The sequence below is a fragment of the Chiloscyllium plagiosum genome, chromosome 37, assembly GCF_004010195.1.
Source record: "Chiloscyllium plagiosum isolate BGI_BamShark_2017 chromosome 37, ASM401019v2, whole genome shotgun sequence".
In the NCBI taxonomy this organism is placed as follows: domain Eukaryota; kingdom Metazoa; phylum Chordata; class Chondrichthyes; order Orectolobiformes; family Hemiscylliidae; genus Chiloscyllium; species Chiloscyllium plagiosum.
In genome coordinates, this window is record NC_057746.1 from 34,460,609 (window position 1) to 34,472,692 (window position 12,084).

Here is a 12,084-nt window from a genome sequence, read left to right on the forward strand (position 1 = left end):
ATGGCTTAGATAACATGTGGTGCTGTTCCTATCTATCTGCTTCCCTGCCCTTCCAGATGGTTCAGCTTGCAGATTTGGAAGTTGCTGTCTAAGGAGCCTTGGTGAGTTTCTGTATTTTTTGTAAATGGTACACATTTCTGTAACTGTGTGTTGCTGGTGCAGGGAGTGAAATTCAGAGTTGAAGGATGGGGTACCATTACTGTTTTGTCCTGGATTGTGTTGAGCTTTTTGAGTATTATTGGAGCTGCACCCAGCTTCTGACTTGCATTTTGTAAATGGGGGATAAGCATTGGGGGATCATGGGGTAAGTTACTGGCTGCAGACCTTTCAGCCTCTTGTAGCTATAAAGTGCCGCTGGCTGGTGAGTTCAGTTTCTGGTCAATGGTAACCTCCAGGATGTTGACAGTTGCTGTAATTGGACGCACAATGTTTCATTATCTGAGCAGTTGTAAATGCTGCTGAAAATCGCACAATCATCAGTGAATATCCCCATTTCCCTTTGCAGCCAAAGATACTACTCTGACAAACTCCAACAGAAATATCCTGGAGCTGAGATGAATGCACTTGAACAATCACAACCACCTTCCTTTGTGCTCGGTTTGACTCTAACCAGTGGAGAGATTCCCCCGATTCCTACTGACTCCAGTTTAGTGAGGACTCCTTTATGGTACACTGAGAAAAATGCTGTGTCAATGTCAAGGACAGTCAGAGCCTGTTAACCAGCTTTCTTCATAGCTAAGTGCTTCATTCTACCATCTTTGGTATTTGCACACACACCAATTCAAATTATAAAATATAAATCATGACAAAGGGACTTATCAAAACGTTACCAGGTTTAATGGTGTTCAACACAGCAAACGGGAAAAGGTTTTCGAATTTTTCAGTGGACAGGATACCGTCTGTAACTGACAGGTTTTTAGTCTCTTCACTAATCCTTTAAAAATTACACATTGATTGATTATAAATTCACCATAAACACCATAAACTGAGTAAATCCACAAACTTGCACCGAGTTTCAGTGAAGTGCATGTCCTACCTCCTCTTCCGAGATGCTTCCTCCTGAAATAAACAAAACATCAATCTGAGTTGACAGAGACTGACAGTCTATATCCAGAAAGCAGCAATTACACCCACATTGTTACAAGCTGCTGAGAATTGCAAATTCTGATTGTTGCAGACATGGAATAGAAAGAGGATGTGACACAAAGGACCTCAAAGACCTGGAGCAGGTATAAAAAAACTTCTCAACTCCTGCAAAGTATTGAAGGAAACATGAATATATTTTACTGGGGGAAAGATCTGACTAAGATGTTTAAACTAAGAAAGGGGACAAACTGATGGATTCAATGAAGATGTTTCCACTTTGAGTCACAGAGTCATATAGCACAGAAACAGACCTTTCGTTCCAACCAGTCCACACTGAATATTATCCCAAACTAAACTATTCCCACCTGCCTGCTCCTGGCCCTTATCCCTCCAAACCTTTCTTATTCAGGAACCTGAACACACGTCTTTGACACATTGTCATTGGACCCACATCCATTTCTTCCTCAGGAAGTTCATTCCACATCCTCTGTGTAAAATGTTTGCCTCTCATGTCTTTTCGCAATCTATCTCCTCTCATCTTAAAAATGCAGCCCCCAGTCTTCAAATTTCACATCCTTGGGAAAAGACAACTGTCGTCAACTCTATCTATACCTTTCACTATTTTATAAACTTCAAACAAGCTGCCTCTCAATCTCCCACAGTCCTGTGGAAAATGTCCCAGCCTATCCAACCTTCCTTTATCACTCAAACCTTCCAAACCCAGCAACATCCAAGTTGCTCTCCTCTGTACCATCTCCAGCTTCATAATATCCTTCCAACTACTTGCGGACCAGAACTGGACACAGTATTCCAGAAGAGGCCTCACCAACGTCCTTCTAAGGAAACTGAAAATATGAACCTGTGAATATCATCCAGTTACAGATAATATAAAATGGGGAGTTCAGAAGAAAGGTATTTAGCAACAAAGTGCTGAGAATGTGCAATCTACTGTCACACAGTGTGACTGAGGTAAATATATTGAACAGGAAAGTAGAGAATCCCCTGATGGAGAAAGGAGCAGAGGGAGATAGTGACAGGGGGAATGAAGGAAGATGGGTATCTGCATAATGTTGGGTTAGTTCACAGTCACACTTTCACTGAACTAAACTGAAGTATAATCAATCATCTTCAGAAATGTCACTCTGTCCTTTTGTTCCAACTGTTTTTCCAATGTTGAGAGTTTCTGCAGAAGAGAATTTAAATTCTCTTGAATTACATAAAGGTTTTGCTCCATTGTTTTGAGAATGTTTTCCTCTTGTTCCCTGACATCTCGGAGTAAACTCTGCTCTTTCTCAGTGAGTATCTGGTGCATTTTAACAAACTCGGATTTGATGTCGGTCTGCACACGGCTGGATCCTTCCTATCAGGAGAAATATTAACACAATATGTTTCTGCAAAAAGACAACAAATGTCTGAATCAAATGCTGAAGCTGAGCTCAGGGAGATTTTACCCGAATTTGGGAAATCTTCTGTTTCTGCTGCTGCTCCATTTCTCAAGCAGCCCATTTCTTCCCTGTCAGAGAATCCAAGGAAGATTTCACCCAATCCTGGGATTGGGAGAGAAAGTCAAAAAATAAAAGTGTGAGACCATGAACATGTGATGAAATGATCAGGGGTGAAATCTCTTTCCTTTTACCTTGTAGATTCCAACAGCATCTTTAATCGCAGGAAGTTGTGAGATTTGTGTTCCGGGGAATCTCTACAAATCACACAGATCAAGTTCTTGTCAGTTTCACAAAGGCTCGACAATCTCCTCCCTGGCTTCCCAGAGGATCCCAGGATAAATCCCATCCGGCCCAGGGGACTTATCTGTTTTTATACTCTGCAGGATTTCTAATACCTCTTCCACGTGAACCTCAATCACACCTCGTCTAGTAGCCTGTATCTCAGTATTTTCCTCAACAACATTGTCGTTTTCTGGAGTGAATACTGTCGAAAAATATTCATTAAGTGCTTCCCCTATCTCCTCTGACTCCACACACAACTTCCCACTACTATCCTTGATTGGCCCTAATCTTACTCACATCATTCTTTTATTCCTTAAAACTATATAGAAAGCCTTAGGGTTTACCCTGATCTTATCCGCCAACAATTTCTCATGTCTCCTCCTGGCTCGTCTGAGCTCTCTCTTTCGGTCTTTCCTGGCTACTTTGTAACCCTTAAGCGCCCTAACTGAGCCTTCACATCTCATCCTAACATAAGCCTTCTTCTTCCTCTTGACCAGAGATTCCACTTCCTTTGTAATCCATGGCTCCCGCGCTCTACAGCTTCCTCCCTGCCTGACAGGTACATTCTTATCCAGGACACACAGGAGCTTTTCCTTGAATAAGCTCTACATTTCTAATGTGCCCATCCCATGCTTCCTAAATCTTGCCTAATCGCATTGTTATTGCCTTTCCCCCAGCTGTAACTCTTGCCCAGTGGTATACACCTATCCCTTTCTATCACTAAAGTAAACATAACAGAATTGTGATCGCTATCACCAAAGTGCTCACCTATTTCCAAGTCTAACACCTGGCCGGGCTCATTACCCAGTACCAAACCTAATATGACTTCGCCCCTTGTTGGCCTGTCAACATACTGTGTCAGGAAGTCCTCCTGCACACACTGGTCAAAAAACTGACCCATCTATAGTAATCATACTATAGTGTTCCCAGTCAATATTTGGAAAGTTAAAGTCCCCCATGACAACTACCCGTCTCCCTCATTCCTATCGAGAATCATCCTTGCTATCCCTTCCTCTACATCTCTGGAACTATTCAGAGGCCTATAGAAAACTCCCAACAGGGTGACCTCTCCTTTCCTGTTTCTAACCACAGCCCATACTACCTGAGTTGACGAGTCCCCAAACATCCTTTCTGCAACTGTAATACTGTCCTTGACCAACAATGGCACCCCCACCCCCCTTTTACCATCTTCTCTGTTCTTACTGAAACATCTAAATCCTGGAACCTGCAACAACCATTCCTGTCCCTGCTCTATCCATGTCTCCAAAATGGCCACAACATCGAAGTCCCAGGCACCAACCCATGATGCAAGTTTAGCCACCTTATTCCGGATGCTCCTGGTGTTGAAGTAGACACACTTCAAACCAACTTCTTGCTTGCCAGTGCCATCTTGCGTCCCTGAAACTTGATTTCGGACCTCGCTACTCTCAACCTTTTCTATACTCGAACTAAATTTTGGTTCCCATCCCCCTGCTGGATTAGCTTAAGCCTAATCCAATAGCCTTAGTGAATCTCCCCCCCAGGATATTGGTACCCCTCTGGTTCAGATGAAGACCATCCTGTTTGTAGAGGTCCCACCTACCCCAGAAAGAGCCCCAATTATCCAAGAATCCAAAACCCTTCCTCCTGCACCATCCCTGTAGCCACGTGTTCAACTCCTCTCTCTCCCTATTCATTGCCTCACAAGCACATGGCACGGGCAACAAACCAGAGACAACAACTCTGTTCGTACTAGCTCTAAGCTTCCATCCTAGCTCCCTGAATTTCTGCCTTAAATCCCTATCTCTCTTCCTACCTATGTCGTTGGTGCCTATGTGGACCATGACTTGGGGCTGCTCCCCCTCCCCCTTAAGGATCCCAAAAACACGATCAGAGACATCACGAACCCTGGCAGCTGGGAGGCAACACGCCAACCGTAAGTTTCTCTCGTCCCCACAGAACCTCCTATCTGTCTCCCTAACTATGAAGTTACAGTGCAAGTGATTGACCAAGTGTCAGTTCTAGGAATTCAGTTTGTTCTTGGGAATGATTTGGCAGGATCCAACGGGGAGTGACACCCTTTGACTACTGCTCTGCTCCTCTTCCCCCTTCCCTTCTGAGCAGCAGGGACAGATAAAAAATAAACTCGTTACCTTACCAATCTGGCACACAGAACCTTGTTTTTTGGTTAGAGGAGAAGGATAGGTGGGAGACACTACCCGAGTAGTGTTTTGGGTAACGCAACCACACAAATATATGACTTCTCAGAAGTCCTTCGCTCCTCCCTCGCACCTCTCGGCAAATGGAGGCCCGACTCCCGAGGTAAGTCCCTTTTAATGCGGGAAAACTCACCCTTCCCAGCAGCCCTCGCTTCACCTCTCCTTCTCTCCTCGCCGCTCTGGTAAAATGGAGGCCCGACCCACGAGGTAAGTCCCTTTAAATGTGGGAAAACTCACCCTTCCCGGCAGCCTTCGCTTCACCACTCCTTCTCTCCTCGCCGCTCTGGTAAAATGAACATAGTCATTTTGATCAATGGGTATGTGCTTTGAAAATAGATAAGATCTTTGAGGCTCTAAGAGCGATTATTCTGCTGGAGGAGTTTAAAAGCTCACTTCCAGAGATGGTAAGAATTCACATGGAGAAACATAAAGTTCAGGAAGTGAGAAGGGCAGCAGAATTAGCAGATGAGTACATGTTGGTGTGTAAGACAAGCTTCTGATCAGAATTTCATCCTGTGAGGGATAGAAATTGGGAGAAGGGCAGATCCTACACAATGAAAGCAAGAGTGGAGAGCACTGGTAAGAATTTACCACAGGATAAAAAGAAGCCCAAGAGGGTGGAAAGGAGGTGAAAGCCTCAGGTGTTTCCACTGTGGTAAAGTGGGACACGTAAAGTTACAGTGCTGTTTGTTAAAGAAAGGCACTGTGGAAAAGGATGTGGTAAAAGAAGCTAAGCCAGTCGCATTAGTGAAGGTAGTAAAGGAGACCCCAAGAGGAGCTGAGGACCTGCAGGAGAGTGCACAGTCTCGGCAGGGGCTGGGTATGGAGTTAGTACCTAATCGCTGCGAAGAATTCGCCTCTGTGGGTAAAGTTTACTCAGAAAGAACAGAGAGAGAAGGGCAATAAGTTATAATTTTGAGAGATACAGGATCTAACCAGTCACTGATAGTCGGGGATGAGCGAATGTGCACTCTTTCTGATCTGTTACCCAAGAGTGTGGTAATATATGGGATAGATGGACAGAAATTTAACATCCCCCTATGAAAGATCAGGTCGGAGTGCCAACTCAAGACTGGGGAAGTTACAGTGCAAGTGATTGACCGAGTGTCAGTTCTAGGAATTCAGTCTGTTCTTGGGAATGGTTTGGCAGGATCCAAGGTGGGAGTGACACCCTTTGTGGTGGAGAAGCCCAAGGAAGACCAAGAAACTGAGGAGATAAAACAGAAATATCCTGGTATTTTCCCAGACTGTGCGGTAACCAGATCCCACTATCATAAAATGAAGTGAAAAGTAAAGAGAAAGATGAAGGAGCTGCGATTCAGTTAGCAGACACCCTGTTTGACATAATGGTGCAGGAAAAACCTGAAAAGGCAGAGGGTCAGACAGATGTGTTTACTCCTGAAAGTCTAAGAGACTTGCAACACCAAGACAAGAAAATAAAAGACATGTATGTGGATGTGTACTCTGAAATGGAGGCAGAAAATATTCCGGAGGGTTATTATCTGAAAGATAGAATCCCAAGACAGAAATGGAGACCACAGCAGGTTAGTGCAGAGAAGAAATGGGCCAAAGTGCACCAGATTGTGTTGCCGGTAGCATACAGACAGGAGGTGTTACGGGCAGCTCATGAATGATCTGTAAGAGATCACCTAGGGGAACGAAAGACTCAGGCCAAGGTACAAAACATTTTTATTGGCCTGGAATGCACAAGGATGTGGTTAACTTTTGCCATGCGTGTCATACATGATAAATGGTAGGTTAGCCACAGGTGGCAACAAAACCATCACCTTTACTGCCAATTCCTGCATCTGAAGAACATTCCATGTAGGTTATAATTGGTTGTGTAGGTCCCCTCCCGAGAACAAAAAGTGGGAACCAGTACTTGTTAACCAGAATGGATGTGTCTACCAGATTTCCAGAGGCAAATCCATTACGGAGTATTAAGGTAAAAAAGGGTAGTAGAGGAATTAGTAGCTTTCTTCACAAAGTATGGGCTACCCAGAGATCAGTTGAATTAAGGGTCACATTTTACTGCGAGGCTGTTTAAGAAGATTATGGATAGCTTAGGCATACAACACTTTAAATCCAGTGCATATCTTCCTGAATCCCAGGGAGCTTTAGAAAAGTGGCATCAGATCTTGAAGCATACTGTTGACAGCATACTGTCAGGATTACCCAAATGATTAGGGTAAAGGTATCCCATTCCTATTGTTTCCCATTAGAGATGCCCCAAATGAATCTACTCCGTTCACTCCCTTTAAGTTAGTATTTGGTCATGAAGTGAGAGGTCCTTTGAAATTAATTAAAGAAAAATTGACAGGACCAAAGTTGGAGATCTTTGGAGGTGGGAGATTAAATAGAGTTGGTGAGTTAGCTAAACAACACCTGAAGAGGGCACAGCGTAAAATGAAGCAGGTGGCAAACAAAAGTTCTGAGACTCGAATGTTTTCCCAAGGGGATAATGTGTTAGTACTGTTACCAATGACAGGAGATACTTTCAAAGCCAGGTTTAGTGGTCCCTATCAAACTGAGAAAAAGTAGTCAGGTGAACTATTTAGTAAAGATTCCAGATAGAAAAAAACGGTATCGGGTATGTCATGTGAACATCTTGAAACTGTATTATATTAGGGAGAAAGAACTGGAGGAACAGGTATTAGTTACTGCACCGTAGAGCGAGGAATCAAATCCAGATGATACGGATTTTGAGATGTCTCAAAATAGATTTTAAAATGAAGAAGTCCTTGAGGAGTGGGATAGATTAGTAAGCTATCTGTCTCAGGAGCATAGAATGCAGTTGAAAGATTTGTTACTGCAGTATAAAGACACATGTAAGAATCAGATGAGAGGATTAATTGGATTATACATGAAGTAGATGTAGGGAATATTGCTCTGAAAAAACAACATCCCTATTGCTTTAATCCTTTCAAAGCTCTGACTTTGGAGGTGGAGGCCATGCTTGACGAGGTCATCATCGAACCAAGCCAGATTGAGTGAAGATCGCCAATCGTCTTAGTTCCCAAACCGGGTGGGACTCAATGATTCTGCAAGGATTATCGAAGGTCAACGCCATTACAAAATCGGACTCATATCCAATTCCTAGATTGGAGGACTGTATCTAGAAAGTCAGACAAGCCAGTTACATCACGAATTTGGACTTAACGCGTGATCACTGGCAGGTACCTTTATCAGAGACGGCAAAAGAAATTTCTGCATTTGTAACCCCACATGGGCTACATCAGTTTGAAGTGATGCCCCTTGGAATGAAGATTGCACCTGCCACATTGCAAAGGCTCGTGAACAGAGTTGTGGCTGGGTTACCAAACTGTGCAGTGTATTTGCATGAAGTAGTGAACTTAGTAAGTCCTGGGAAGAACACATGGTACAGTTAGCAGAGCTCTTTGAACAAGTACGAGAAGCAAAACTGGTGATAAACTTAAATAAAACTGAATTTGCGAAAGCAGAGGTGACGTTCTTGGAACATAAGATCGGTCATGGAAGGTTGACCCCACGGAACACAAAGATAAAGGCCATTGAGGAATTCCCATGACCAACCTTGAAGAAAGACATGCTTCGATTCTAAGAACTCAGCGGATTCTATTGGAAATTTGTCCCAAACTTCAGCAGTTTAGTGGCACTGTTAACCAATTTGCTGAAGAACACAAAGTTTCAGTGGACAGAACAATACCAGGAGGCATTCGACCATTTGAAAGCCATATTAATCACCAAACTAATTTTAGCTGCACCAAACTTTTTAAAACCTTTTAAAGTCACCTTTGATGCTAATGACATAGGGGTTGGAGCTGTATTCCTCCAGGAAGATGGGATTGAACTGCCAGTTGGTTACTTTTCGAAGAAGCTCAACATCCGCCACAGGAAATACTCCATAATTGAAAAGGAACTATCGAGTTTGGTACTGGCCTTACAACATTTTAATGTGTATGTCATGAACAATGTGTCAGAGACAGTTGTGTACACGGCTCATAATCCACTTACATTCTTGGAATGCTTTAAAGACAAGAATTTGAGACTATTTCATTGGAGTCTGATGTTGCAGACTTTTAATTTAAAAAATCATACATGTTGCAGGTCGTAATAATGGAATCACAGATGCTTATCATGGATTTAACTGAGAGTTTAGTTGAGATTTGTATGTATTTAATATTTTATAAATACAAGTATATGGGAAGAAGTTAAGGTGAACTTGTATTAAAGTTATCTGTATGTTAGGGTAATGTGTTTAAAAAGTACAGAAAAGAATAAAGCCATATTTTCAGTATGATGGTTCATTTTTCTTAAAGGGGGGAGGTTTTATGAAGGTGTGGTTGTACTGTACCTTGAAGAGAGTTAAAAGCTAGCAAAAACTACCTGACAGCACCATGTGTTCTGAAAAAAATATATAATGTAACATTTGGTTGAACAACTCGACTAGCTGGTTGCTTGGAAACAAAAAAAAATCAAATTTGGCCAGTTTAAATTATACCCCAAAATATCCACCTCTAATCAAGTTTGAATTAAGTATATTGACAATCTTCAAAACCAATGACACAATCCGATGCTTTGGGGGCTTTAAGACCGGGGAAAATTAAACAGTTGAAAGGAGAACTGCCAAGCTACCAGCATGTAAAGACTGCCTGAAAAATAGCTCTCTTAAAGGTACCTTTATCAATCAGTAACCTGTGAAACAGAATCCCCAAGAAGACAGGAATACAGAGGAGAACTGAAAGCAGAATGGTTTTGAGATAAGAAGTTTTTTTCTTAAAGGTACCTTTATCAATCAGTAACCTGTGAAACAGAATCCCCAAGAAGAAGACAGGAATACAGAGGAGAACTGAAAGCAGAATGGTTTTGAGATAAGAAGTTTTTTTTTTGTAAATCTTAATTGGGAATTTTATTGGACTAATATTGTGGAAGGGAAAGCTAAAAGATAGGTTAGAGGAAGGAGTTGTAAATAGTTTAGTTAATTATTCTCTGTTATACTGTAAGAAATGAAGTTGTTACTTTTACTTTAAGGAGTTCTTGGCCTACCAAATTTTCACAGATTGCTGCATGGGATAAATCTTTTCTGTGTTACTCGGTTGAAATAAGCAGGAGGTTTATCCTGTGTCATAATAGTACCTAGGTACAACCCTGATTGACAGAATTGAAAAAAATGAAGAAAAAGAAGTTACATTACAGCTATACAGTGTAACCATAGGTCAGGAAAACAGGAAGCAAATTAAAAAGACAAATATCACAAACTCTCTCCAAAGGCTCTCCATAGCAGACCAGCGCAGGGGCCTCTGTGTGGTCTGTTCTCAGGAGCTGCAGGTTCTGCATTGAGCCGCTGCCCCCCACATCCCCCGGCCGCTGGTGTCCTTCCTTCGGGCATGCTGGTCACTGGCTTCCCCACTTTGGGCATTTGGGTCGCTGGCTTACCATGTCTGTGTAGGTTTCCCCCGGGTGCTCTGGCTTCCTCCCACAGTCCAAACATGTGCAAGTTAGGTGGAGATCAGATATTCCAGATCAAGGGGAAATGAGCTGGAAATGACAATGTAGGCGGCACGGTGGCACAGTGGTTAGCACTGCTGCCTCACAGTGCCGGAGACCCGGGTTCAATTCCCGCCTCAGGCGACTGTGTGGAGTTTGCACGTTCTCCCCGTGTCTGCGTGGGTTTCCTCCCACAGTCCAAAGATGTGCAGGTTAAGTGAATTGGCCATGCTAAATTGCCCGTAGTGTTAGGTAAGGGGTAAATGTAGGGGTATGGGTGGGTTGCGCTTCGGCAGGTTGGTGTGGACTTGTTGAGCCGAAGAGCCTGTTTCCACACTGTAATGTAATCTAATCTAATTCTGAATGCATGAAGGAGTGTCAAGGAGATCTTGAGTAGTTCCCTGCTTCCTGGTCAATAGCTATCCCACAACAACGCTAAATAATTATTCAGTCATTCTCACATTGCTGTTTACAGGAGCTTGCTGTGTGAGAATTGGCTGCTATGTTTCCCATAAAGATTCGCAGTTAATTAATTGAAAATATTCCTCGACAAGTTGTTTCTTTTTCTGAAAAGAAAGAACAGTTTTGCCTGCACCTTGACTTTTACATTCAGATCATATTTTGTTCCAAGTGACTAGAGATTTAAAATGCAAACATCAGGTTCTCAGGAGTGTGTTGAATGGGCGAGGTAGGATGAAAGTCCAGTTCCTGTTCAGAGCTTGTGCTTCAAGACCTGTCAATGACAGCCTTCACAGGGATCCGCTGCATCTTGGACATTCTTTTGCTCACATCTGTTTGTTGTGTCATTTGTGTAAGATCGACATTGTGCCATCAACAACACGTTAATAATAGGCTCGGTATTTAACTTTGAGGCAATTCCAGAGAGAGAGAGCATAAACCCTCATCCCAAGATAAGCCTCTGACCAAATTATCCACACTATTATGAACTATTATAACCTCTCATACTGACCTAAACTGCTAACAAATTGCTCTCTCCAGCCTTCACTATTCCAACATAAATCCTCAGTGCCGTCTGAAATGACCCACAGACATTCAGACCAGGGGCAAATACAGGGCTGGCAATGATTATAGACCTTGCAGCTGATGCCCAAATCTTATCAGAGGGACAATTAAACAGATTTAACCCTCACCCCCAAACCTGATCCAATAATATTATAGGAAGGTTTTTTTACAAGAAGATGACAATCACAGATCAACTTTTTCAAGCAGCCCAAGTGTGTGTTTCTTTTCCCCCTTTCTCCCAGGTTTTCCCGGCTGCACTGTCCATGAGATTTACTCCAATTCCTGGACACTCCCTGACAGTTGGTAAAGCCCCTCCTGACAGCACATACCCGCTCCCCTTCCCTTCCCCCGGGACCCAGCCCCGGGCTCCCTGCAGATCCCCCTCCATCCACACCCCCTCCCCCCATCCTTTCCCGCTGCCGCCGGGCGGGGGCGGGGGACAGATCCCGCTGGAACTTTCCGCCTCTTTCCAGAACCTTCTCCCCCGGGCTCGCTCCTTCCAGAACACTCTCGGGCTCTCGGCGTCTCGCGGAACCGTCCGCGCTCCCATTGGCCGCCGCCTCAGAACCTTCCACAACATTCCG